Genomic DNA, 7,075 nt, shown 5'->3' with positions numbered 1-7,075 from the left:
CAGTTCTTCCCATCTCAGCTGATGACAGCGTCAGCCTTTCAGTTGCTCAGGCTAAAAACCTGGGCGTCATCCCAGATTTATCTTTTTCTCACTCTCTCGCTCTCGTATCCAATCTGTCAGGAGAGCCTTTGTCTGTGTCCAACTAAAGAAGGCGCATCATTTCTGCACACAAAGGCTCTGTCTGCTTGGTTGCACAGAGAGGGATCCTTGAGAGGTTTGTCAGTGCAGAAGCCAGGAATGAGAGCAAGCAGCAGGACTACTTCCACTTAGAAAGAGAAAGCAATGCAATGATGAGTTTGTTCACTTGCCCAAAGTCAAGTGCAACTTAATGGCTCTATCCATAGCCTCCAGACGTTCTAAGCCCTGCTGCTTCTCCTTGTCTTCAAACAAGCAATTTGATGCTGTGGTAGATTGTAAAAATGGCCACAAATTGTCCCTCCCTGCATCCGTGCCCTTGCAATGTGACAGCGAAGAAGTCTATTTCTCCATCCCTTGAATCTGGGTTGAACTCATGACTTGCTTTGATCAATGGTATGCAGCAGAAATGATCTGCGTCAGTCTGAGCCTACTTCTCAAGAGGACTTGTAGCTTTTGTGCTCTCCCTCTCTGTTTCTTTTTCTTGCTATACCAGCCTGGGCTAGCCACCTGCAAATGAGATGCCATATGGAAGACAACCAAGGTGCCCCAGTCAACAACCAGCCCACTGCCAGACCTGTAAATGAGGCCAACAGGGATAAGCCACCCTGCAGAGGACCCACCAACCGGCCTCAGAACCAGCAGCTCATCACAGATGTAGGAGTGATTGTAGCAGAGAACACAGAAGAATCACCCAGCTGAGCCAAACCAAATTACTGATGCACACAATTGTGAGCTAAATAAAGAACTGGGATTAGATGACACTACATTTTGAGATAATTTTTTATGCAGCAGAAACTTCACTGATAACAGATAGCCATCTTTAATTTATTTCTCTTTAATTTACTTAATTAGATTAAAGTTTTTTCAATGCAATAGGGAGTATGTGAATTATCTTGTTTCATAATTTGAACTTGAAGTCTTTTGCCTTTTTCAATATTGTAACTCCCATCTCTCACAGATGGAGACAGGTTTTGTTGTTTCACTGCATGACTCTTAGGAACTGCATCTAGTTATAAAAAGGCTTGTATTTTTAAGAACCCAAAGCAACAGAACTACAAAAACAAACTCTTAAACTTTCCAAGCCCTTGATTAGACATTGTGACGGCTGGTTTCTTGAAGTCTATTAATCTATATCAGCTCCCAACGAGGAGAAAACTCAAAGCCACAAGAAAGAAGCAATAGATTTTAGCCCGTAGGGCCAAACCTCCTCACTGTCCAAATATGTTACCTTAGAAATGGTTAAGTAGTTTAAAATTAAAGGCAATTCTCTCTCATTTATCTAAAGAGAATTTATTCTAAACATTTTCAGTGCTCTATTGGACAATAATGAAAAAGGACGCTTTTAGGTCATTATTCCTTATGCTGGGATGTGAAGGTTGGACACATCTTTCCATCAAGTAGCAATAATGATGTCCATGAATGCATCAGTTATTTTACGAAATTTGCTATAAACTGGGAAATCAGAAGTACGTTTCCAAAATGGCATGGGCAAAAGTCGTTATGAATGCAAGAAAATGTTTTGGGAACAGGATTCTTTCATGGAAAAGACACAAAAAACAAAAAACAGCTGTTTTTAAACATTTGACGTGCAGAAAAACGAATTCCACCCTCACCATTGTTTTACAAAGTGCTAGAGTTTACTGAGGGGTTCTTTTCATTGTAAATGCTTCTGCCCCTATTTATAAAATCGTAATATCTGCTTATAAAATCTGCTTTTAATTTTCATCAAACCTGGAGGCAAAAATGAAAAATACGTCACCCTTTTCTTTTGAACTTTAAAATGATTTATTTTGGCCAGTGTATAGAGTATTTCCACATAGACATTAATCTTCTCATCATAAAACAACATGAAATGAAATGTATTTTGAAATGCCAAACAATAAACCAGTTTCACAAGAAACACATGAGATATTCATGCAAATCTATTTCATATTAACATGGAGACACCAATAACTGTGTGTGTGTGTGTATCATCTTTTAATAAATATCCCAGAGACTTCCATTGAAAAACACGCTTTCATGCTGTCATTGAGCAAGGGAAGCAGGCAAAATCTTACAACAAATTAGGGATAGAGTCAATGAAACCATTCAGCGTAAACTGTCAGATTAGCAAACCAATTTATGAGGTGCTCGTTCTTCTTCATTTTTGTTCTTTAGGTAAATGTTCTTCTAATCCTGATTTTGAGTTGTCTTATTCTCTTGAGTGTATGAGTTGTGACGAATGACTTATTACTAAATTCAACACCCAGCGAATTCAATGGCTTTATAAGCTCCTCCTGGGAGTAAGATGACTTCAACAAACAGCAATGGGAATAGTTTATGTGACACATCTGAGTGGAAATAAAATAAAAATTATTCTCAGTCTATAAATGTTTATGTCCTTTTGGCTAATGGCTGCTTGCCAAAAGCCTATGGTCAGTATATGTAAAAGACTACTTATTCAAAGTAAGGAGCGCCCATTGTGGCCCTAACTGTTAATTTCTCACAACTTAGAGGAGTTAAAATAAGCAGATGATGGAATGTTTGTAACAGATTCTGTGTCATGACCTAATGAGCAAGCAGAACATTTTCTCTAATAAACGTTTTCCCCCAAATTCATCACTGAGAGTGACACCTTTCCCTTTTTGGGAGAAAGCCCCATAAGCATACGTCAAAGGCCTCCTCTTACTATGACCAATGCATGCTCCAGATCTGTGGGAATCTGCTGGGGGTGATGGAACCTTCTATCTGAAGGCTTTGGAAAACAAGGCAACTTTAGGCAGTAGACTTTTGAAAAAGTGAAGTGCCAGGGGGTCAGTACTGCTGGTAAAATTACTCATTTGGGGAGATTTTTCACTAAAAGTTTCCTCTGGGCTCCTGGGACCCCCACAGCCGCTAAAGGGCTTCCGTTTTGGCGGGCAGACAGGGAGCGCAGGAACCACTGACCCAACACTCCATTTTGGTTTGTCTATATTTTCTCTTGTTTTAGTCTATTTTTGGTAGTCAGCCACAAGATCATATAAACATCTATGAAGTCATCCATTACTGCAAGCCCAAGAATGAAGTTTGCAGTTGTCTTCATTTCAGAAAACAGTTATTGTGTGCCTGTGGTGTGAAAGGCTTCGTCCCAGGTCTTGAATGTAAAGCGTGGGTTTGCATTCTGTGCTCAGAGCCCAAGTGCTCTTTGAGACAGTGTGCGCTTGCACAGACACTGTGCAATGAGGCGCCCGGGCACTGAAGTCAAAGCACCCCCAGCTTATGATTCACAAAATCAATATATTCAGTTAAAAAAACCCCAATTTGAGGATGCAAGTTACAATTTAGGGACAATTTTACTGAAATTTATACAAACTCGATATTCCAGACATGATGACATGAAAAGTACACGAGTGTGGGGACTGTTGTGGACTCATTCTCTGGGTTCAGTCTGTCGAGTTGCTCCAGTTTAGAGCGAGGAGCTTTCTAAAGCTAAGCAGAGGTGTAGAGGTCATCTCTGAGCTGATTGAGACAGTGATCAGCTAGTTTGGTCTTCTGCTTTCTTCTGCATATTTTGATCATCACTGTAAATAGACGTTAACTAAGGAAATAAGAGAGTCTTCCAGTTTAACATTGATTTATGACTCTAGCATTCTTCTTTCAGAACTTTGAGAAGGTCAAAGATTTCTTAAGTCTTAGTTTATCTGGAGGAAAAACATGGATTTCCTTCGTATGGAGACCCACCGGTATTATAAAACAGAGCAATTACAGTCCCACCACAACCTATTCTAATTTGTAGATGCTTGACGAAAGACCAGCCTATACACGAAAACTTGCCTAAAGACCAGCCCATACGCAGAAACTGGCGGTGGAGGGATGGGAGCAGGAATGGAGTGGCAGATTCCAGCCCTTCTCTGCGTTCATGGGGGCAACAATCCTTGTTTCTCAATTCCAAGCACTGCCAAGGTTATTGACCTTGAGCAACGTCTTCTAGGCTGTGCTCAGGGCTTCTTTAAGTAGAGTGACCAACTGTCATGGTTGGCCCAGAACCATCGGCGTTTTCCGAAAATTGCGCATTCCAGGAATCCCCCAACTCCGGGAAAACCAGGATGTTCATCCTACCCGAACTCTAAGAGAAATACTGAGCACAAGATAGTTCTGGAGTCAAGGAATCTTAGAAACTGCTTCCTATTGTTTCCACCTTTTAGAGATATAAAAGGCATAATAACATACTAAGGCATTTAGTAAGTTCTTCAGTAAAGACATCTGTTAAAACCTACTGTTTCCCAAACTTATTTGTCTGTGGAAGCCTTGGGTAACATCTCTTTAACACTGTTGAACCCAACTTGGAAAATACTCTTATGGTTACAGTGATAGTATGATTTATAATAAGAAATATGTTTCTTATATATATTTGGTTTTTGTCCACTCTTCCTGGCATACAGCTCCCCAAACCCTTGGAATTTCCTGAGTGATAAGAAAAATGAGAGCATCATTTGTCATAACATTTGGTCTCTTATCCTCAGCTCCTGAAATTGCGTCAGAGATATAAAGGTGCAATGGGTGTCTTGTTATTCGTAATTAGCCCCTTTCCACCACAACTGGGTTTATGTTAATGAGGTGAGTTTTGGAAAGCATCTAAGGATGATGCTATCTTTTGGTAGATAGTGTTAGAATTGAGTTGAACTGTAGGACACTCAGCTGGAGTCGGAGAATTGCTTGGTGGTGTGGGGAAACATCCCTCAAATGCACACATGGAAATTGGGAACAGAATTTCTAGTTACCCTTTTTTATCTTGTGCAGTAATAAATATATTGGACAACGTTTTCTAGTAAGCAAGTTTCAGCTTTCTGGAAGCATCTACTGACCTTTCCTAATTAACTAAAAGAGTGGGAGGGAAATGTGTTTCTGATATCCAAAGGTGAAACCAAGAATAGTATCAAGGTGTTACAAGCAGTGGTTGGGGGTCTCTAGAATCTTATACGGCTTGAGTAGGCTTCTGTGCTCTGACCTAGGAAATTTTCCATTGCAAAACTATTAGCTCCTTGAGGAACAAAAACTGGTACCCCAGGGGTCTGACATAGGGATGGGTGCACCGAAATATTTTTACAGAACTGAACCAACCTTCACTTACACTCTTGCTTCCAAGGGAGTAATGGATTTTGAATTACAAACATTTATAACACACTTTGTTTAAAAATTAGAGACTACCTGTATGTATATTTGAAGGTTGCCTGTGATAAAAAGATTTTAAGAGTCTGGGTTTTATAGTTTAACACATCTCTTTAAATTCCCCACCAAAATAGTTCTATTTGTGGTGAGTTTCAATCTTCTGAGAAGTGCATGCACAATCTGTTAGAATTTCAGGATGTCAGAATATTGTACGTGCTCAAAAAATGGCAGCCAGTGTTACCTTATTAGTTGGACCACGTACCTAAGGGATCATCTACCTAGATGAATAAATTGAGGCCCAAGAAGATAAAGTTGTTTATGCCAGAAAACGTCAGGATAGAGGGTGGAACCTACTTCACCTGAATCTTAACTTGATGAATTCTCATCATACTTCATCTTGATATTCTTCAGAATATTTCTTCCCCTGAGAAAATCAAAGGTGAGGATTCAATTTCAAGTTCATATGAGTTTGCACAAGCTCTCCCCCTCTTCAATACCTAGCAAATGGCATTATATTTTCTATAAACCAATGTTGCAGCATCAGATCAGATTTCCTGAAGTTTTCCTCTTTCAGGAGCCACGTCATTTGTGGCTCCTGGAACTCTGTGATGGAGAGTAAATGAAGGACGTTTGTTAGGGAGTGTTTTTGAGGTTGACTCCTGCAACAAAGAGAGGAAGGAAGCAGGATTAAGTGAGGTAAGTTGAGCTGTGATGCAGTTCTGACAAAGGCTCCAGCCAATCCCACTAGGAGCTCTGAAACCAAGATGGCCCTTCAGAGTTGACCCATTTGGGGCCTTTATATCTCCTATAAGTCAGTCACTAGATGTGGCATCCCGGGCAGAGGATGTGACCTTGAGTGGAGAAATTCCTTCAGCTGTCGCGATCCCCATGGAAGACAATACACTGAGGGTTTTGGGCCTGCAACACTGTTAGCAGCTGGAGAGTAAGCCTTCATTCGTGAGGGGGGTCTGTGCCAACCGTTGCAGGGCCCACCACGTGACTCATCCCATCTTTCCAGGAGTCTCTCTTCCTTCTAGGCAGAAGATTATTACATTAAACTGTTCTCCACTAACTTCTGTAATGCATCAAAGAACACAGACCCAACCCAATTCAGAAGTTGCTGCAGAGCAGATTCCTTTCTGAAATGAATCCTGGACAGATAATAATAGTCCTTTTAATGTCAGCTGCTGGACGCCAATTCTGTTTATTTTGATAGTGACTGGTGATAAAAGAAAAGACTGCATTAAAAGGAAAGGAAGACAATTATTAATTGATTGTTTTATTATTTTGTATATTTCCACACAATCATGTTTTGCACACCACTTTTTATTTTTAAGTATTGCATGATATAAGTACAAATTCCTGCTCCTGCTTTTGAAAGAGTCCTTGGAGCCCTTAACCTCAGAGGCAGCAAGGAATATTGGCTAGTGGCAGCCTGGCCTCTAGAGCCTCAGTTTATCCGATTCCACCATTCCTGGGCTGTGCCACTGTGGGCCTCAGGTCCCTGGGACCCTGCCCCAGAGGTGGTTGGAGAGTTTCACATCAAGGCATTGCTCAAAATGTATAACTCTAGCTAATATTTCTCCCTCTAACTCATGCCCTTCTCTATTTCATCTTCTCTGATTCATCCTCTCCCTGATGACCTCCATCCTAAACCTTGTAACTGTACCATCTGGAATCTCCTATTATTTCCATTGTACAGACTTTCCCTATATCTTCAACTCATTGTAGACTAATCTGTTGTCCTCCCATAGGGACATCATTTTTCTTGAATTAGGCCCTCTGCAGTGGGCCTGCTCTTTCTTCAGTC

General features: G+C 40.7%; 1 long non-coding RNA gene across 1 annotated transcript in view; it reads right to left on the bottom strand.

The window, feature by feature from the left end:
- Nucleotides 1-1,899: 1,899 nt before the first annotated feature.
- The window catches only part of LOC139077950 (uncharacterized), a 49,926-nt gene continuing 44,750 nt past the window's right edge, over nt 1,900-7,075 (bottom strand). The window contains exon 2 of the long non-coding RNA XR_011530625.1: nt 1,900-6,503. This is a non-coding gene — a long non-coding RNA (uncharacterized lncRNA). The remainder of the gene's footprint in view (nt 6,504-7,075) is intronic.

Source organism: Equus przewalskii, chromosome 20 (genome assembly GCF_037783145.1).
Source record: "Equus przewalskii isolate Varuska chromosome 20, EquPr2, whole genome shotgun sequence".
NCBI classification, from domain to species: domain Eukaryota; kingdom Metazoa; phylum Chordata; class Mammalia; order Perissodactyla; family Equidae; genus Equus; species Equus przewalskii.
This window is presented reverse-complemented; position numbering and strand designations above follow the sequence as displayed.